The following is a 22,587-nucleotide window of genomic DNA, read 5'->3' as shown; positions in this document are numbered from 1 at the left end:
CAATGTGTGAGTGTCATGGTGACCATATGTGTTAGATGGAAGCCTGGGTGTCACTTCTTTGAATAAAATTTAGAATCCATGCTAATGTGATGACATCACTGTGTGTTATTTGCCTTTAAAAAAACCACCGTGAAGTTTGAATTTGGGCCTTTTGTAAGCCCTTTTTATCTCCAAAAATATCAATAAAATATCAGTAATTGCAGGTATAAAAGTGTTCCAGGTATATTGGGCTATACTGCTTTGAAAACGTGGTTGTTGGCACTCCTTTTCCCACCACAGTCTTCCTGCCTGCACGCTCATGAAAGTCCTAGTGGCTGCCTTGTCAACCTGTCGGCAAGGCATCTGGAGTAAGATACGTGAATGTGGAGAACTCATCTACTCAATGTCAATTTGTCACTAAAGCTGCACAATGCAGACCTGTCATACAAAGGCTTGTGGCCCAAAAACCTTCAGAGGACAGAGGTTCCACAAAGCTGTGTTTAAAGGTCCAGATACAATATCTTTTTAAGTGTGTCTCACGTTCAGGCAGAAAATGATTAATGCCAGGCTTTTATTAATGGTGAAATAACATTTGTTATACCCTCAGAGTTTTTTTAACTGTGATGGATTTTAAAGCATGCATATTGCAGACACCACCTCCATTTATAGCAGAAAAATGCTAATACATGAGTATTATGCAGTATGAATTATGCATATGTATGTACTTTAAGCATTATGTATTTTTAACATTGTTTCTGCAACAGTATGGGGTCTTTGTACAGTGGGCATATCAGCATTTAGGGAATAATGGTTTTTAACTATGTAGCAATGCTGTCTTGCCATACTTTTAAAATGGTACCATTAGAAGCCTAACAGTAAATAATGGGATTTTGAAGTTAAACTGAACTGAAACGCACATTTTAGTTAAACATGATTCCGATTAATGGGATGCCACTGTAGTGTGTGGTTATGCTCTCATTGTAGCTGCAAGTCTGAGATCATAATGAGATGTGCTCATGTTGCGCTATGCTAGAAGAAGCTCTGAATTAAGGAGGCGTAACAGATTAACTTCGCGGTTGAGTGTCACCACTCAAAATGGCAGACATCGTATCTTAATGGTATAGTCTGACAAGACTTGCAATGTCTGGCTACTAGCATGATAGAAAGAATAAAATGAACAGCAAGACTCACTGCAGTTGAAAAGCATATTCAATCATGCTTAAAACAGACAACAAAGGACATGTAAAAAACTACAAAAAAGTATGTGGAAATTCTGAATATTTTGATTATTTCCTGATATTTTCTACACCACATTTTAACTGAGGGATAACTAGTTTTTTTTTTTTGCTGTTGTGAACACATGAAAATGATGTCTGTTGCAGAAAATGACCATACTTCTGCAGTCTTCTGGCTGCCACAGAGCTGTGGTGTTGTGCAATGTCTGGAAGTGGCAGTGATTATCTGAGTTTCATCACACACCTCTGACAAATACTGCTGATGTGCATTTGTTCGACAAGAATAAGTAAACTTTAAGGGATGATAACTCTTCAATAATAAAATAAGTTTACAGTTATTTAAAATGTAAGAATTCATAAGGACTAATTGTCATGAAAAGATTGAGTCTTAGTTCTTCAAGTCCTATATAATTTCACATTAAATTATTCACAGAGATGAAATATATACTGTTCATTGTTAAGTATTTTGAAAACTGTTCAAAAACTAGGGCATAGATTAAATACTGTATGAAGGATTTGTGCAAAGTATTTTCTGCATGGCACCAGTGTGAATGTAACAGATGGAATGTTGTCAGACAATTATGATGAAAAAGAGCATCAAGGACTGTTATGGCCTCAAGTCTAATTTGAGCGCTCTAGAATTTGACTGCTTTCATTGTGAATATGAAAATGATCATTGTTTGAGACCAGTTTTTTAAATTCTTTTAGTGGCCATTATCAATTAATATGTATGTAGACAAGCATTGCAACATAATTCATGAACTGTATATGCAATACAAACCCCAGTGTTTTTTTTTTCTTTTTCAGTAAACACCTTTGTTTTTTTTTGGCTCACCTTCATATCAGAATTCATTCAAATTGTTGCCTGTGCTGTGTCAATGAGACTCACAATGGAGAGGTGTATCAGCTGACTTGTGCTAGCTTTCAACTTTGTTGTATACCTTGTTGAATGACTGATGCTTTAATGCAGTGGTTTTCCAATATGTGTTTCAAAATATCTCTCATCATTTGTCATCTGGTGCAGATGTCATATACCTGTAACTCATGTGCTTGAGATTTTATAGTTGTTGATTTGATGTATTCAAAGATTAGTCAGTCAGTCTTATTATTTACTGCCACAAATGTCATACTGCAGCTCCTTGTTCTTCTGTAATATGCGGCTAGAGCAGTTTTAGCTGTACTAATGTTCTCTGACTATCCTACCCATCCTCACTCTGCAGTATATATAGATAGCACATCTATAGTATATGTGGAGTATATCTATACATAGGTATAGATTATTTTAAAAATGATTTCAAACCTGTGCTTAGATATAAGGTGGTAAACCCATAGATTTATACAGTCTATACAGTCAGTGAAGGAGGTCTGATGTGACCACTGAACAAAGTAGCTTTAACATGATGATACTAAGAACAGAAAAAAAGACTTTATTTAAAGGGATTCATTTTTAGTTTTTTCTTCATGTACTTTCATACTTTTTTCAGAAGATAAACAAAAACTCTTAACACAATAAAAAAAACCCTCCGCTCCTACAGCAAAAGCCTCCAACTACAAAAGCCAAGCTTTTGAGACATTTTGATAAAAAAAAGAAAGAAAATGTTTTGAAAAAAAAGGAAAAGCATATACGCCACAATAACCAATGTTATAGATGCACAGTAATTTCTGAATAACTACCTCCTTTTCAAATGGAAATCAGGGTTTTAGGTGAACAAAAAAGATATGAACAATTTACAAATTATAGAAAAGAATTACACAAGTTAAAGTTACATATTTTGCAAATGCCAAGACTAGTCAAGCCTGTTGTCAGTCATGTCAGTCAACTGTTGCTGTAACCAACTGTTGTAATTATGGTGCACAAATTTGAACACATTGTGTACCGTGTACCGTTTCCTCTTCTCTGAAATGGGACAAAGTAAATTTGTCTCACGGTGATGCAATTTTCATCAAATTGTGGTTGTGCGTATTGAATTGATTCTGTGGAACAAGGCATTATCAAAGATTATATTTCTTCAGATCTTGCTGGGGTGAATGTTGTCTTCGGCTTGGACCATTCCTATTAGTGTCCTACCTTGCACAGCAGAGTTTACAGCCATGCTGCAATCGTGGTCTGTCCTTTTCATACTGAAAACACAGAAAACAGAACTGCAAAACAGCTGCATCACTGAAAGCAGTTTGTAAGCAGTCATACTTCACATAAGAAAATGGAGTGTCATTCAGAATATACTTTGTGTACCAGCTCTCAGTACAGAGTGCACAAATTGCTGAGAGGATTGTTTACCTCTTCACAATAATTTGGGTTGTACTAGCTATCCAGAAGTTGACAGTGGCAAGCATTGGTTCATGACATGGTCAGATACTTTGAGTCTGGTTTCATCTGAATGTTCTGTGTGGTCTTGTTTGTTGACCCTGACCATGGCCAATCACCAGCGACCTATGTGGCCATCCACACTTTGTTACAAACTTCTGCTTTTCCACACAGCCTTTCATGTTGTGATGTGTTGTGATCATAATTATTAGTTGAGTATGAGGCACTGTATTCTCACAAGGAGAGTGTGCCATGACTGTTAACACATCAAGTAATAATAAATAGTTTTGCCAAAATATTGTCAGGCTTATATAGTAGGGGTTAATGGAAGACATTTTTAAATGACCAGGCTGAGCTTAGCTTACAGTCTATAATGGTGTCAACACAAAATTTCACAACCAGATATTTTGGTAGGGATTTTAGGTTAAGAGTTTTGTGTACAAAAATGTGCACAAAGCAATGACAAAGCTTTAGATTAGAAGGATCTGGAATGTAAACACAGAATTCATCAGACTCTAAAATAAAAACAAAAATGTACGCATCTCCAGTCCATTTATACACATTTTTTTTCACCAGCTGTGACGTGTTCTTCATCTTTCTTTGTCATTCCGCTGGCATGTATAAATTCTGTTTTGGCTAAAAGTCAATATGCTGCATGCAGAGGAATGGTGGGTTCAAGCCTGACTGGCCTTTCACAATGTCTATATATGCTTTGCAGTGAAAAATAAAATGGTACCACAGAGGCACAAGGCGTTGGAAGGAACACTTTTAATGAGTGGGACAACCACAGAGAAATCTCCCTGCTCCAGTTTGCAAACTTCCTTCTTCAAGTTATGGACCATGGTTTGCTGTAGATCAGTCAGAACTTATTTAAGATCCTGAAGGAATATACTCATCCATAACCTTTCCTAACACACACACACACACACACACACACACACACAAAGAGACACGCGTGTGCATGGATATAAATATATAAATTCAAGGATTGAACCAAACTATGCTGCCTTATACTCAAATGTACAAAGTACCCATGGGTATTACTCAGCCTATGATGTTTGGTGCCTTTGTAAACCTTTGCCTTGAAGGCTAGCCTGAGCTCCCCTGTGACAGCCTTGTGCATTGTGGATAAAGGGAAATCAGCTGTCATCCAAATTCACCTTGCAGACGAACAGCGGGGGGGGGGTTCACGGTGGAAGCGGGGCGGGGTGTTGCGGCGTGGCTGCTGCAGTGACTGCAAGCCCCACAGAGACAGCCAGCCAAACGGTGCTGGGGTGCGGGTGAGGTCAGCTCTTGCACGTGTCATTCGGTCCAATTTTCCTCTGCTTGGAGGGGAAATGAGGGCACAAGGGCCGGAACCACAAACCGGGTCGGATCGTCCGTGAAGGCAGAAATGGAGTTTCCATCTTTTGAAGTCCAAACACACCCCCCCAGCCCCCCCACCCTGCCTTTTTTTGTTGACAACATCAGCAGGAATGCCTACATACAGAACTTCAGACAGACTCCCAGCGTACCCCGAACTTCTTAATTAGGCTATTTTAAGTGCTTTTGCGCACATGATTCGCCATCCATGGAGAGTGTGGTAAATTCAGTGGTTCCCCACAGTAATTTCCTCATGAAATATGTAAACTTTCGGTTCATTAGCTCCTAGCTGTAGGTCTCGTCACGTTTCGGCGCCATCGGCTCGTCACCTCTGATTTAAGTTAGTTCAGTGGATTTATGGAAAATTGTGCAAGATGCAGAATAACCCAACATAAATAACATAGGGGCACCACATGAAACCTCATAACCTCTGTCTACAAAAAGAAAAAATCTCTGCCTAAAAAGACTTACATAAATGGAAGTTTAGAAACTTCAATTGTCAAATATGGTTACAGTGCAGTCAGTATAAGTGTGGCAGAGCTGTTCTGGTGATTCTGTTTTGCTGTAATTTGATACCAAAAAGATATAATGTTAGGGGGAGATCCTGGCTTGGCACTACTTTACTGTGATAATGACAAAACAAAGGCACAATTTATCACTTATAAAGCGATCCCATTGCTCAGGAGCTTCCTCTCCTGTTGTGTCTGAATGTGCTCAAAGATGAAACAAGCACCTCAGCTGGTCTATGGCCAGAGCGGCGCAGGCAAATTGATTGCTTAATGTTTTATGTAAGTAGCAGAAAATGCAACGCCTGGAGTTGAAGGGGCCACCTGTTTTCCTCCTCAGTTGTAAATATAAAAACACGCAGTGCAGAGGTTCTGGATCAGGCCCCTCTGTCAGTGAACAATAACCCATGTAACTTACTGTAAGCAATCCTATATTATGCTTGGTAGAGGGGAAGCATGCGTTTTCCTTTGAGTAGCTGTGGTTGGGACATGCGTCTGTGTTCATAAACAAAGACGAGTGACAAATGGATGCATTTGAACTTTGTGGTGCATTTGCACAGTACTCTAGTTAAGTGCCATGCAGCGAGCAAGCGTGGCATGAACATAGGTTTTACACCACCATCTATGCCACTCAAATGCTCTTTTGTTGTGTGCCAGCATTTTCCATCCATTCAGAGTCACGTCGGGCAGTGCACTTAATCCATCCATGACAGTGTGGCCAAGGAAGATGTGCACAGATGAACACATTACTCCAGTGTAGAAGTGTGCAGGAGCTATACTTCCTTGCAAGAAATATAAAAAAAAAGTATCTGTGAGAACAGAAGCAAAACAAAACAAAAAAGCTCTGATTAAAGAAAAAAGGTCACTGATTACTGAGCGGGGCATTGGACTTGTAGGAGAGCTGGATTAGCGTGGGGAAGCCAGATGGCAGAGGCAGGAAGACCAGCGAGAGAGCCTCCCACAGCCAATTTCAGCACACGACCCTGGGAGAGCCGAGCAGATGGGGGAGATCAGGAGGCAATAAAACCCGTAGCACTGTCCTTATTGTTAGTGTAGCAGTGACCATAATGACGGCAATGATACTGGTCAGATGAAGCTGATTATGGGAGATGCCTCAGAGAAGTCTCAGTAAGATGAGCGAGAGGAATTTTTGTTCGTTAGTGTTTTAATTATTGGTGCCGACGCTGTTCTTGGATACAGCCCAGTATAAGGGGGTGGGGATACACATCTGATGAATAGTATTGTTGAACCTTTTTTTAAATGAGAGACAATGTTGGTCACAATTGGATGGTAAAGTTATTTGGCATCAGATGAAAAATAGCTACAGGAGCACTGGAAGTAAAACACACAGAAATAAACAAAAAAGAAATGTATTTTTTAAACATGCAATCATAATTGATATATTAAACTTTAATCACCATTACCGCGCAGACAAATCTTAAAGCTTCAGTTTTAAATAAGGAATTAATTTCCTTCTTAAAAGAACATGTATGCGTAAGCAAAGAAAGGAAAGGAAAGGCCTTATTTTCTAATGTAGATAATGAACAGCTAGTGTGTATGTAGAGAATGTCAAAAGCTGTCCAAATGTATCTTTTGAACTACATGTTGCCACAATAAGTTAATGGCTCACATGTACCATTCAAACACACAACTTGTATTTTTTATTTGCTTGGTATTAATATGCACACTGGAGTATACTGTACCTGTCTAAGTATTCACCACACATGTGCAATATCATTAGCAGTTATGAAGTGAAAAAACCGTGATTCATACATGTTCCAGTTCACTTGGCCTTATCATGATTTATGTCACAGGCACCAGGAGCCGCTGGAGACAGATGGGATGTGAATGACATCTTGGAAGCTAAGCACGCTTCACTCAAGCATAATCCACACATTTATATGTATCTCAGAGCTCAGTCCTGGGCCCAGATTGAGTTTAGCTGCAACACACATTGTCTTCAACTTTGATTATCAAAATTAAGGAAGTTGTTAAATTTTTCATGACTTGTGCAACATTTTTTGCCCATTTCAGCAACCAGAAAATTCCTAATTTTGTTTGAGTAATGAAAAAAGTAACTTGCTTAAATTTAAGGGGAAAGGACACTGCAGAGTGAACTTAGACCCCAGTTTATGATGAATGGGTCCTCTTGAGTTACCTATCACATACAGTTTGTACACTGGCTCTGTGATCTCAACTGGCATACAGGTTGAACTGTCTGATGAGGACAGGGAGTCTTGCTGGAGGAATGTGTGTGTGTGTGTGTGTGTGTTGTAAAGTTCTGCTTGCTGCTGAATGCATAATAACGTGTTTCATAATGTAATTACACTGTCCGCATGCATTAGTCTGTATTAGAATGGGGACTGGGACACATTCATAGGCTGATAAATAATACAAGTTCATAAACTGCCTTTTTGAGTACATACCTCTTCTATAAATCTGTGATGGAAATGTTGCAGGATAAAACAGCATGAATAATTGAAGAGGTTTTTGAAAAATTCATCATTACCCAACCGGTTTGAAGGTCACATCCTGCAGAGTGCATATGCATGCAAAGAAGGAATGGAGTTAAAGCGCTCGTTCCTAATAAGTGATCGATCACTACTTATGGGACCGCTATTATGATTCGCTGTGCTTCTCGCCCTGAAGTCTGACAACAATGTCAGAAGGTGGAAAAAAAAGCAACTGGGAAGGAGGAGGAAGATTTTTTTCATTGATCTCATTTTTTGGGGTAATGCAGGCATTTAATATTTCATGAGGATTTTTGATCCCTCTGTATGAGATTATGCGTTGTCTCCTTTCCTGATTTGAAATTTTAAACCGTTGTCACAATAGATGCTAACATCATAATATTACTCACGTATGCGCTGCTGTCAGGGTTAATTTGCCTAAAATTGCAGGAAAAATTGATGATGTAGCACAGGTGGGGGCTCACTGCAGAGACCTGAGTTTTCTCTAATGGACAGCCACAGCGGGATGGAAAAAAACAGAAGGTGCTTGAGAAATTGAGCTATTTCCGACCCACTGCCGGGAACGAGGGGAGAAGTCAGACACAGCAGCCAATATTGACTGCGCCAATGCCTGCCGAGGGTCCAAGGAGCCCACGATTTAAAGGCACCAAAATACATTAGCAATGTGGGAGCTGGGGGAAGAAGGACACCCTGCACCCTCTGTCACGCAGAGCAATGTTTCAGCTGAAGGAACTATGTGTAGGGTCCCCTTTGCGTGTTACAGGGTTCAGCTAGTTTTGATGAGGTGACTGTTGTGTTTGGTCCCACTATAGAGTTTTTGTCTGGCCTTGAGGTGAACCCCAAGCTGGTGTGCTTGCTCACGTACAGTCAGGCAATAGACAGTAGCTTTTAGGAAAATGGCTGAGATAACAACAACAACAACAACAACAACAACAACAACAATAATAATAGCAGCAATTGGGCTCAGTAAATTTTCAATTCCATGCTGTTAAAAACAGTGCTCATAACAATTTTGTCCAATTATTTCTATATCGATCACATTACTGATGGGCAATCTAGGGTAATCTAACAGTAATTACTTGGTTTAATTGGAATATGATCGATAACATTTAATTATAATGGAAATTGGCCCTGTTTTAATCATAGATTCATCTTTTTAACTTAGATTAATATTGGATATTAAACGGTAATGCAGGTAGCTGAACAATGTCATAACAGTATGGCCCATTTTAAAATCATTTTAGCGAGTGGTTGCCATGTGCACTTATCTTCCTCTGAAATGCAATTAATTTCATTAACATGAAGGTAATGAAGGTATGAATTGAATGCAGTGAACAGAACCTGAAATACTAGGCGAATCCTGGAGTTCTGGTTCTTGGTACTCATACTTCATAGTGGTCAAGTGTTTTAACTCAAATACATAATCTTAGTATCTTAAATCTTACTATGTTAAAATAGTCTTTCATTCCAAATGTCACTGCTTCTTAGTACAGATGCCAGCACTAACTAGCCAGCACTGCCTGTATTCATATTGTCCTCATTCCCCTAGTAGTGAATTTATTTTAGTCATACAACAAAAGAATGTAGCTAACTCATCACTTTGGCAAATGGAGAGCTTTACCTCTGGCACCATGGACCAGACGGAGAACAGTCTACGGAAAGCAATGATGATCTTAGCAAGTCATGGGCACATATTTTAGCTGGATAATCTCAGAACAGATCAAAGATAAATTTACTGTCATCAACCTAAAAGCAGACATTACTCCAAGAATATTGTCTGTTCTGCTTTTTGTACTGGTAGATTGTCTGCCATTTTGTTGAAGAGGTTTCGTACCTCACTGTTGGGCTGGCCCTGTAGGTGGGTGGGGATGGGTAGGTGCAGTTCTGGAAAGACACTGGAGACAAGAACAGGAACTCTTCAAGCCGTCTGGTTTATAGATTGTAGCTGTCGTTCCCCATAGCTCAGGGTTCGATAATGGAAAAATAGGGCTCGTGGGTCAGGTTATGCCGTAGATATTTCATTTCAATAACAGACACCTTGTGTCAAAGTCTTTTAGGCCTGTGTTTGGTTTTAGGGGTAGATATAAGAAGTCAGCTGCCCTGTAAACTGTCAGTTTTATAATCAGTTTTCTTTGGTACCTGTGTTCAGGCAGCCTCAGCGTGAAAATGAAACTGCCCCAGCATCAGTGCTTCTTCACTGCTGCGGCAGTCCCTTCTGAAGCAGGCAACTTTCAAGTTGGTTTATTGTACTCTTAACTTGATTGGCTTTTTGTGCACAGCTGTAAACCCCAGTTCAATCTCAGATTTAATGATCCCAAAACCGTGAAAGGATGAAGTTTTCCAATAATGGCCATGTCCGCTGAGAGGTCCTCAAATAGTCTTGCAGGACATGACCATGCAGAGGGAGATTTAGTAGAAGTCAAGGGATTTGAGTTTGATTCTGGAATTCTTCCAAGCCATGCAGTGTGACAGTAATTTCTGGCGCAGATATTTGGAACCATGGTTACGGTTGGACTTGAACTAGTTCTTTGTTTGCTCTCCTGCGTGACATTATGGCAACGATGAATGCATAGATTTTAGCCATCTTTTCATTCTGCTGATTAGATGATGGGCACACTTCGGGTTTGAGCGTGGATGTTGTTAAACTAGTTCGATGTACTGACTACAGCTGGGAATGGGAGCCCTCCGATAATACAGTACGGCACTGATCTGGCAACAGAAAACATTTAATTAAATATTAGGCACCCCAGGGGGGAATTCAATTTAATGTCTGTGGCACTGTCCATATATTCATTTTACAGATTTAAGGAAATAGCCCTTTTATCAGTGTCTTACACAGAATCACAAGAAGGCACTGAAGTAATAAGTGAGAAAATTATTGAAATATTTTGCCAATTTTTAAATGACCTGTTTAGGTCATCTATTGACTGGTATGGACATTGCCATATATCAAGTGTTACATGGATTAGATGTTGGTGTAGTTAGATGTTACATGGTTAGATGTAAAATCAAACATTTTATTTTTGTACTTCATTTAAAAATACAGATGTACATTTTGCTTTGTTCATTAGGTATTTCCACCTTTTGCTTCCCCATACTTCATTTCAAAGCCTTTCTGGCAGTACTCTTTTATGCTGCCATTAAAAGGAAGCCAACAGCAATACAAAAGCCTCTTTGTGACTTTGAATGAAATTCCTGCAGTGGCCAAACTCTTAACAAGCCAGTTATTTTTTTCAGGGGAGCAAATAACAAAGACCAAATTTTGAACTTAAAATGCTTTGCAAACACATTCGATTGCATAGTACGATTGTACAATGAGAACTGCTCAGTCTGTGTTGCTGTACATGTACGCACACACACACACACATACACAATAACAGTTGGTCTTGAAAACTAGTCTCTTTCTTCAAGTGTGTTATCAAAGCTGCTGCGATATGCTGCTTAGCATCAAATCCAAGTAAACAATGTAATTGACTAAGCTAACTGCTTCCAATTCAGGAAATTGCTGAGGCAATTCATGGGGTTCTATTGAACAGAGAAGTGGAAAGAAAGGAAGAATCTTGTTCAGAGGCAAAGAAATGTCCCTGAATTTCTGTTTCATTCATTCTCACAAACACGTGTAGTGGATGAAGGTCAGGCAAATGTCTATATTTTAAAACAGTCACCTTCTCCACATGATGGTTGCATTTGCTGTCATCAGTGGAAAGACCTTTCCATGATTATGTCTGCGCATTTATGCAAAGTGCAGTATCCATCTCTGTGGGTAGCTGTAGTGGTTGAAACACCCCTGAGTTTTCTGTCCCTGGGGGTTGTGACCAGCACAGCCCTGTGTATTCTCATCTCTGAAGCATTATTATATTTATGTATTTTCTCTGTCTCATGCAGTGTCTCCTATTCTTCATTTGTATGCTTGTGCCATACATGTCTGGTGCAACCTGTGACAGTGTACATTATATAACAGAGTCATGAGTCACACTAATAGCTGGATGTTGCTGTGCTGAATTAGAAAGCAAGAGCAAGCGCAGACCTCCGACGGGGGGCTGTGACTACTTTGGTGTATCCCCTTTTTAGTGCCTTTTTGCCATCTAGTGGTAGTATGAAGGTACAGTCACATACCTTAGAGGAGCTGCTAACTCAGTGTAAATTGGATGGGACTGGTATCTTGTAAGCACATCTATGTTTCAGAAAAAGACCATGAACCTGCTGCCAGATTTTACTTGTGTTGCTGATAATTTTTTAAAATAATTTTTTCACCTCAGGGGGACATTTTGCAGACAATGCATACAGGAGCAGGCCTGCAGTATTAGTATCACCAGATAATCCTTCTGTTATGTTACTAGTACTGGAATAATGAAATTGCAATTTCACAGCATCCCAAAAAACTTATAAAGAGACAGACTGCAATATGCACTCCCACTATTATGAGTTAATTGCATTAATTTGGTCAAACAGAAAAAATGTTAAACTGATCTAGTGGATCCAGTGGATCCTGCCATCGATACTGATTGCATTTTATATTTAACATTTTATATGTTTTTTTTTTTAAACGAGCCTCTCCATGCATGGAAATTAAAGACACCTGCTGTACAGTGCATTCCAAATACGGATACACACACAATTGTGAATGCTCTTCCCGTTTTATGTAATTTGCTTCATCTGGAAAGCAAAGTATGCAAATGCCCCAAGCTGGCTACAGTAGTCCTATTGAAAACCTTGCCCTGTGAGCAAAAATTGTGAAATGTCCTTAAATGCCCTCTTTGTGCGGTCACGCTGGGAGGAAACATGAAGGAAATGATGAGCTGGCCTTTTTGCAGGTCATCCTTTTTTCTCTCCCATTTTTTGTCTTCACTGATGGGAGACTACATATTTTATATAATGGAGGGACTAATAGATTTACAAAAGGAAAAACACACCATTTATGTGTAAAAACATAAATAATAATTTGTTTGATGTGAGCTATCATGTAAGTAAGTGTAATATTTAGGCTGCAGTAAGCAATTTGGAACAAACAGGTATTGAGAAGATATGAATTTAAATTATGTACTTGCGATTCAGAAGAGAATGGAGGATGTAGGAGGGCTTTGTAAGGATCAGAGAAGAAAGTCTGCACCATGACTGGTATAGACTACTTTTCAGGGAGGTCCAGCAATAGCTTTAATGAGGTATGAAAATATTTTGTTATGTGACAACTGATACAGGACCCTTAAATCTGTAAGGTGGGTACATGGCATTTGGTTAGACACTCCACTACATTGCTTGATAGATGCAGATGAAAAGCTTCATTAAATTCCACTTTATGCACTCTTCTTGCACATTTACCATGTATCCAGTGGGTTGATACCTCAGGTTAATTTTGGAGTTCTCCATGTGTGTACCTTCTTGAAAGTTAATAATTGCAGTTTGCAGCCTAAAACCATAATAAACTCTGTTTATGAATTTGAATATCATTTAAACCAGACCAAATAATAGTTACTCTGTTGGATCAGGCCTAATGAGTGAGCCTAAAATACCTCCTGCAGTGTGATATGGCATGTTTATAGAAGACATGCATGTTGCGACTCTGGCAAATTCTTGCAAAGTTGCATGGGAACAAAACAGAATCCCCCTTGGGGCTCCTTTATGAGCAAGCTCATACCAGCGAATGAATTCAACTCACTCACATGCATAAATTTCAAGTTGTCTTTCATTGCACTCCAGCTAATAATAGTTTTGACCTTCCAATCCTCTGTTGAGCATTCAATTAAACTGGCTTATTTGATTGAACAAATATGCACGTTTGTAGGCTTTCATTTTTAAAAGCAATGTTTCTGTATATTAAGTAGCTGCTGTCTTTGCGTGTGTGTGGCACGCACGCTTCACACATCTTATTTGCAAATTGGATGTGTTTCCAATTAAGCCACAAGTCAGAACCCTGCAATCTCTCAGCTGTACTTTTTAGGATTATTTTCGCTCTGACATTACAGCTTTGCCTATAGACAATGTAATTAACTAGAAGTAAGGTGTTTTTTTGTAGTGCTTTTTTATATCCATTAAAGTCAATGTGTTTTCTCTGTTATTGCATACAGTACCTTGAGTACAATCCATACACAGAGGTGATTCTGCAGTAAGGGGGGGGACTTTGAGTGGCAGCAGTCAGAACAAAAGTCTTGTCCTTGAACTGTCAGTTTATTTGGAGGCAGCAGGGAGGTCAGCTTGTAATAGCGCACTATACCTCAGAAAAAATAGGAAGCCATCTATAGGAAGTGATCAGAAGAGGCCTCTAGTACACCACAGGTGCAGCAGAAAACTCTCTGTTGAGGGAGTGATGATGTCTCCAACATGGCTCATCTATTTCCTTAACATTAGGATTTTGGTAAGGATTTGCATTAATTTCCCGTGTTAAGTAAAAGCACTTGCAGTGAGCTTCATTGCTGTGAGCGTCTTCACTTCTTCCTAGCCTTCTTGTCAAATTGCTGAGAGCTGGGCATAATTAGCAATAAGATGGGAAACCTCCAAGGAAAATCACTTTGCTGCTGGAAATGGTGTTAGTCAGCTAGTAATGTGCAGCATTCCCTTTTAAACCAAATCAGTCCTATGCCCATTGTGGTACACTGTGTCGGAGGAGGTGTTGTCTTTCAGATCAGGCTTTAAGCCAAAACCCTAACTCTGTAGGAGTTGTCATTAAAGGACTTTTGTCACTCACAAATGGATCTTTTAAGAAGTGGGGCGTTATCATTCTACATGATTTGTGAGGGACAGAATGAATCCCTGCTTCTCTACTATAGCGATGTTTGGTGAGTTTTCTGCCTCAAAGGGCTATATATATAGGTGTAATACCTATGGATGCCAAGCCAAGTGAAGGGCTTTGAGATCCTTAACTTCGTGTTGTGGGGTCATTCCTTCAAAAGTACCTTGAAAGTACCAAACTACCATACTTAATACCAAAGTACCTTTAGCTCTTGTTTGGTTGAAATGAGTTTTCAGACCCTGTTCCTTATGAAATGAATATAGGTGTTTACACCTACATGTCTTCGGCATCCAGAGCACTTTGATCAAGCTGTGACTCCAGTGCTGTTGAGATACCTCTTCAAAACTCGTACATCACGAACCCATCACCACTAATCTGGGATAGTGCATAAACCATTCACAATGTTGACGGATACACAAAGATAACTGTAATTACAGCGATGTTCAAACTACTACAATGGGAGCTTGGGAGGTCTGCGAAAGGAAAGATGAATACGAGCGATGCAGGGCATAGATTGCTACCATGCTGATCCATTTTGTCAAATTGGATTTTAATTGTAATGCTGAACTGCATATGAAAAGCTAATAATCTCTAATTGAGCTTAATTTGATTCAGCATCAAGTGGTATCAAACAATATGTGTTAATGGAAGTTTGAATAGATAATAGCAGCGCAATATTGTCCTTACTTACTAAACCATTAGCTGGTATAATTATCTGCCCATGTACTGAGTTGCTCTATGGACCTAATGTTTCTTACATTCCCATCACTTATCACAATATGGTACACTCTACTAAATGAAGAGATGTAAGACTGCTCTGAAACTGAATAGGAACATAATCTTATTAAACTGTTCAGATAACTCAAAGAAAGAAAAAAGAAAAAATTATATCAGAAAAAAGTATGACAAATGTTAGTTTTCATTTTATCTCTGCACTTTTTGATCAGGGTCTCATTGTTTTCTTGTGCATATTAGGGTTTTCTGACATCTTGCTTTATGCTTGAAATAGATTTTATTTGTCCGCCTAAAACTGGATCTCCTTCTGACATATAAACTGACACCACTCAAAAGTGTCTTCATAGATGTAGTGGGGGGTGCTTAAAAGGTGTGCTATTAATGACATTACTACATCAACAATGTCCTCCATTTACCATTTTTCTGTTTGACTATGAGAGTTATGCAATTGTGTCTAGGTAATGTGGCAGTGATGCCTTACACACAATCACAGCAGATTTCACAGCGAATTTTAACCTGTGGAAATAATAAGAAAACTGCAGATGGCATAAAATGTCTACTCTTTTCAGCAAACCTGATCTCTTTTTTGTAGAAAAATGGGTGTAGCACTCTGGTTTAACTTTGATTTAGATACCTTTTTCACTCGGGGCTAAAGTGAGACATTCAAATATATTTTAAATTAAAATCACTTCTCTTTGAAGTGTTTGAAGTGCTTTTGAAGTTTATGACGAGGTGAACGACAGAAAGACAGTTGTACAGCTATATTTGCTTGTACATGAGTATATTACTGTTTGGGATATCCTCTTTAAAACATCTTACTTTAAAGGTTTTCGAGATCTTAGATCTTTTCTAGACATTTTCTGTAAGTGATATTCTGTGATATGATTGCCCTTTTCCTGGACCTGTTAAAGAGCCGGATTTATTCTTACCACACACAGTTTTACCAGGCTGGTGTGACTGTCACTTTGTATTGGAAATTTAAACAAATGGTACATTTTTTCATCACAGTAATTAAAGTGGTCACTGAACAGCCAATGAACATAAAATCTATAAAAGCATGTTTTCTAATTTGATACAGAAAGAGGTGGACAAACTGGTTTGTAATTTTGAATAAGTTTGAGCAAAGGCGTCAAAGCCTTCCTGGTTTGTGCCACACTGTCACGATGCTGGCCAAACTGGGAGTAGTGGCCGATTGGAAAGAATAATTTTGAAGGTGGTTTTATGTGGCATACCTTCGAAATACCAATAACTTCAAAGAGTGTGCCAAACTCTGCCCATATGGATCTCCATCTGCTGTAAAAATCCCTCCACTTATTGCAGATGGCCCATAAAAGAAATGGGTGCGTGAAATCCCAGTGGAAGAGAAGCCAGACATTAAACAAATACTGCTTAAAAATGCCCTAGTACCAGGATGGTACCAGGATTAATTCTCATTCCTTGTTCCGTAAAGAGTTGATTGCTTTACAGCTTCTCTGATGATCGTGTGAGTCAGATCCGATTTTGCCGTCTGAGCCAGTCTGACTCACAACATTGCGGGAGCAACTGCAGAGCAATCAAATGTCCAGAGGTGGCCCCAAATAGCAAGGTGTGTGTTATTTGACTGTGGGTCACAAGTGTCCAGTGCACCTGTTTAGCTCCACCTGTTGATTGCTCTGAGAACCTGCATCCGGGCAGGTCTCAGTGGCGCTGCACACACACCGAGAGCTGGCTTGAGCAGAGTTGAGATGAGGTTGCATACGAAATAAAAATGGCGGTCAAGAAAAGTTAATATAAGTGTGGCCCTGCGATCGACAGTCTAGAGCGACAGCCCTGTCACGGCTTGACAAATCACCCGAGATGAACATTGTCAAAGCGAATCCACCAGCTGCGCTCTGCTTCTGCTGACTTTTATGACTTCTGGAAATCTTTATTTTTTTTTTCTCTCTCTCTCGGAAACCGGAGAAGATTGAGCTGTGCATGCTTATAATATGTACGCCACCAAAAGGTGCACTCAACCATCTGGGTGTTTTAAATCAGGCATGAAATTAATTTTCAAACAGTGCTCGACAGAAAAGCATGTAATGAGGCCAATATGCATTGTGCTTCAGATCTGTCTGCTTGGAGTGATGTCCCCAGTCTATTAGAATCCCCATCACTGAGATCTGTCCTTGTTGTCGCTGAGAGGGTTTTAGGGGTTGTACAGTGGCTTCTTATAGCACAGTACATTGCCGAGCTGTGACAGTTTTAGCCGGCATTGTTTAGTGAATGCATTAACTCTTAATTACCAGTGTTTCTTGTGATTGCGCTTTTCCCGCTGCATATTATTAATGATCAGAGAAGACCTAGTTTCCCGAGGGGGGGGGGGGGGGGGGGGGTTGTGCTGGCATGCTCCCTCTCTCGCTTTTGCTCTCTCCCTCTTTCTCGCTCTTCTGCTCTCTTTCTCTCTGCATTCCTTTCTTTTGACAGTCCCTGTGCGAGGCCTCACAGATGCCACTCTGTCATTGTGGTCCCTCTGAAGGTTTACAGCACATCGCGTTCAATTAGGAGCACATTGATAAACATCCCACTCAAAAGCCCAGAGCATGTTTCCCCCTCGGCTCTCTGTGCCAGAGGCAGTGGTGCCGAAGTCTGCTCCACCTGGCACCATTATAATTGCACAGAAATGGATTGATTTAGCGGCAGAATTGCTATTTTTTACCCTTCCGTGCATCTCTGAGTCAAATTTGGAAAGCATGACAGTCTCTCAGGCCATCAGGCTTGTATCTGTCTGCAATGTGCCACGTCGTTAACTTCTATCTAATTCAAGAACATTTCCTCCTGTTTCTGTGGTAAAATTGTAAATTAGGTGGTTGTCAATATTAATAAAATTGCTGCATAAATTGCATAAAAAGTAGCTCTTGCTCGGGTGAAATTGTATTTGTTGTATTTGTTACACAAAGTTGTGACTGAAGTCTGAGTCACAGGCATAATTCATTTAATATTTGTGTTCTTCATGTATACATTCGGTAACATTCAGTGCATTCCTGCAAAAGAATCACACTTTCACAAGGTTATTTGCAGTTATTTGATTATTCTTATATTTTGAGGCAGATTATTTTGTTATACTGACCAGTGATTTCCAAAAATTGCATTCCATTAGAGCATTAAAGCTTACAGAATCCCTGTTTAAATATAAACAGGTACAGCAGTTTTTATCATGTTCAAATTAGCATCAGTCTTTTTTTTCCAAAGATTAATTTGTTACATCACATGGACGAGTCCTCAGGAGGTATATTTTGCAGGAACAGGGAGGATTGTCATTTTATGGATGGTAAAATAATTATTGAAACTGTATGCCAAAAATATCCCACAAAACAAATTTGGTATCTGTAGAAGCTACAAGCCTTTTCACTCCGGGGGTCTCTGCCTGTTACTCAGTTTCTGCCTTGGTTTTTCTTTGTGTTAGTCAACCTATCAGATTCAATCGCCTTGGCCTGGAAGTGAAACCACTATCTGTAACTTACCTGATCTAGAGACTAGACATATTTCTTATTATTATTTTAATATATGGACCTAATGTTACTTCGCATGTAACGTCTATTGTCAATCCCCATCATTTATCAAAATGTGGTACACTTTACTAATATTTCAATATATATTTGAAAACTTGAAAATATGAAAACAACCTTTTAATAAGAAAATGCAATTGATATTACGAACTGTATGGAATTGTATTTGAGAAACTGCATCTTAAACTCTTTCATATATCCTAATGCCTCTCTTTCTCTTTGTCCGTTCTAGGTAAGTGAAAGTATCACACATGCTGATTTGAAGGGATGACCTTGGGGTTTCACACTGTCTTCACTGGCTGCTGAGAGAGAAGTATTGCTTTTGTTGATTCATGACCTCATGAAGTTATTGAGCTGTGTGGAGTACAGAAGTTTATGTGCAGCAATCTGGCTGTTTGTATTTTCCTGTTCTCATTTATGTCCGTCACTCCTCAGAGGACGTAAAGATTTATAATAGCAGCTGGTCTTTGACATAGGGATGAGAGTTACAGCTGAGTGTATATGTGTGCTTAAAATGTCTCTCTGAGAACAGATATGCTTCAGCAAGGCAGGTGAAGCCACTGGATGGCATAGTAATTCAAACTGCAGGAAGTGTTCATAAATATGACAAACAACCACAAGAAAAATGAGACACTGCACTGATTACTGTGAACATACATGTAGGAAAGGTCTAGAACATTGCATGCAGTGTTTGTCTAATGTCCCATGAGAGTCCTTGGCCAAGGGTGACTTCATTCAATTTTCAATGGGACAGCACAGCATGTTAGCCCTATCTCCAGTGCCCTTCTTTTTTCTTAAAAATGGGACACTTGTTCTATATTCCTGCCAAGCCACTGATGTATTGCGTCTCCTGGTAACACATGACCTGACCTCCACCAAGCGGCTGTTGTTCCTAAAGTGAAACTAGGTAAAACACTTTTGATCGCAGAGGCGTTCACTTACAAAAATGACTGCTGTGTTCGCCATCACACACTTTTGGAGTCAAGTGTGCCTTCAGCAGAGATCTCTGTTGTTATTGGGCACTCACGGCAACTAGAACAGCCAAAAGGGATACAGCGTCAAGGCAGGAGTTGCAGGAACCCAACCCAATACACAGTGCTAAACTCCTATATGGGGAAAACATGAAATGACTGGCTTTTCTGATGACTGGCTAACCACAAAGCCAAACTTCTGATTTGCAGAGTGTGCTCCTGGATGAATTGACAAACATTCCATGTCAAAGCTTGCTAGGCTTTGTCCTGATAGCATGAAAGCTATTAAGTTTGTCAGGGTATATGGTGACGTTGACCGCACTGCAGATTCTCTGGGAAGTGGGAAGCAGGGCAGACGCTTCTGAAAGCAGCAACCGGTTAATTGTCAGTTATTGTGAGAATAACCTGTGATTTCGAATGCATAGGTGTAATAACATGTAAATTTGTGCAATTAGAAACGTGGCACCACGATGTTAACATAACCGTGCAAACCACAAAGCCGGGACTTGATTGCCGCTGAAGTCGCCCGGACACGAGTAATCCGACCAGGTGTCCCCCCCATTCTGCCTCGCGTGTCCCTGTCAGTTTGAGAAATTGATTCCTCGTTGGAGTGGCTTTGCTGTGAGTGGCTGGTTTAGGGGAAGGCGTTTGTTGGAAATGCGCCCCGCGTATCTCTCAGACGCGCCCCAGCGCCATTGAAGTTTAATACCCCGTCGCCTGCACATCACGATACAGTGGCGCAATTAATGGAGAGGCTGATCCCTCCTCAAGGGGCACAGGTGGCACGTGTTTCAGAGGGTCCGCAGTTGTGATTACACGGGCATAAGAATATTGATAATAAAACGCAGAGCACAGATTTAGTAACCTCACTGGAATCCCTAACAAAAAATGCAAACCATTTATTTTGTGTATTAGCTGCATGATGATGCTATTATCATAACAGGGATTGTTTATCTATGGTGAATGATACGAATGCTTAGGCATGGTTAACTAGTGGCCTGAAACATTAATAATCTGAGAATTAATAAGTATCCTACACACCTAGATATCTCAAGGCACAGACTAGTGTGTTTATAAGCATATGGCTTAAAAGTTCTGGGCACTGAGTACCTGCTCACTCCAATCCCTTGGTAAAATCTGAAACAGTCTGCTGTTGCTCTTATTGGTCATTGTTAAGCACTGTTAGTACAGGTTGATTCAAGGCAATGCCACTGTAATAGATCATTGTTTTGCAAAATATGAATACTGTGATACAACATAATGCTGTTCTTATAGCTCATTGTTAGTCTGTATGTGAACATTAGTATAACATAGGTTTGCTGCTCCTAAGCGTAATACTTAGACACTGGATGCACTGAAACAATCTCTAGTGTGTGCTTATGTTTTTGCAGTATTTTTTCAGCTGGATGATCAGTCACTATGCTACTAGGTCTACTGTACTGTTCTTGTTTCTCCTGCGATATGCATTTAATGTGTCTTGCCAGCTTTGTAAGTCATGCTGGATAAAAGTGATCGCCCAAACAATTTAAATAATAATGGGCACATTATTTTTAAACATGATATGACAATGTCAGGATGCAGGTGCGGACTCAGACACGGACCAGGCGAGTGCGGGTTTCACGGACTTTAATAGGAATCGCTGGGCAGACTCGAGGTAGCAGTACATGCAGGGTCAAAACCGGGAAGACAGTCCAGAGCCAAACACAAACCGGGAACGGGGATCAGGGACAGGCTGGGTCAGAACCGGGTGGGCAATTAGAACAGGCGACCAAGACAGGAGCGGTAGGCAGAGAGGACGTCCGAAGTCAGGCAGGAGTAAAACACCGATACAGCGACACAAAAAATAAAGCAGGTACATAGCAGGAAAAACACTGGAACGAACTAGCAACAAGACAGAGACAAGCAGGGTATAAATAGGGCTGAGCTGATGAGGCAATGGGATGCAGGTGAGCAGGCAGGCAGGTGGAGGCGATCTGGAAATCAGGTGGGCGGGGCCAGGGCGGAGAGCGGGGCAGGGGTGGAACACAAGGGACAACAAAAGCACACGGACCACATTGACAGACGGGGGGAACACAACAACAACAGCTAGGGGGCTGGAGTACTGACAGACAATGCAATGTTAAAGTTCATCTGGTGTTTGTGTGTATTTTTTCTATGTACCATTTGCTCTGCCAGTGAAGCTAAGAGGCAGAGACGTGTAGGTGAGCGGTTATAGAGCTTAATTAGGCTCTCCTCTCAAACCTGGACTTTTTTTCCTGGAACACTGAAATACTTTTTTTTAAAGCATTTTCAGCCACAGCATTTATATTTGATTTCACTTCACTTTAATCTCAGATGAAATTTCATGGTGTAATAGGCTTGCACAGGTAAAAGGTATGAAAATGCCGCGAATGTGCATTTAGTAGAGTTGCGTACAGGGTGAGGACACTCCCATTTAACTGAAACCTGCAATTGAAGCCAAAACACCACCCTCCTCATCAATCTACCAGATACACAGTTAAAAATCAGGCATATGAAAATGCTGATTATAGTGTTAGCTACAGAGGCTTGACTTCCTCACACTTGCAGGAATCTGATATGGGAAGGGCTCCAAAATAAACTCAAGGCATACACACAGCCATTCCTTGTTGAGGCACAATAGTAGCAATGAGTAACAATGCCTAAAAAATTTATAGAGACTGTGTACATTTACATTTACATTACATTTATTCATTTGGCAGACACTTTTATCCAAAGCGACTTGCAAGCGACCCTCCCAGTACTTGCTTG

The 22,587-nt window shown here is 40.1% G+C and overlaps 1 protein-coding gene across 1 annotated transcript in view; it reads left to right on the top strand.

Annotated features, from left to right (window-relative positions):
- The window catches only part of ntm (neurotrimin), a 290,096-nt gene that overhangs the window by 95,009 nt on the left and 172,500 nt on the right, over positions 1-22,587 (top strand). The gene's annotated exons all lie outside the window — the stretch shown is intronic.

This window comes from Megalops cyprinoides, chromosome 3 (genome assembly GCF_013368585.1).
Source record: "Megalops cyprinoides isolate fMegCyp1 chromosome 3, fMegCyp1.pri, whole genome shotgun sequence".
Taxonomy (NCBI): Eukaryota; Metazoa; Chordata; class Actinopteri; order Elopiformes; family Megalopidae; genus Megalops; species Megalops cyprinoides.
Note: the sequence above shows the minus strand (reverse complement) of the source record. Positions and strands in the feature narration are given on the sequence as shown.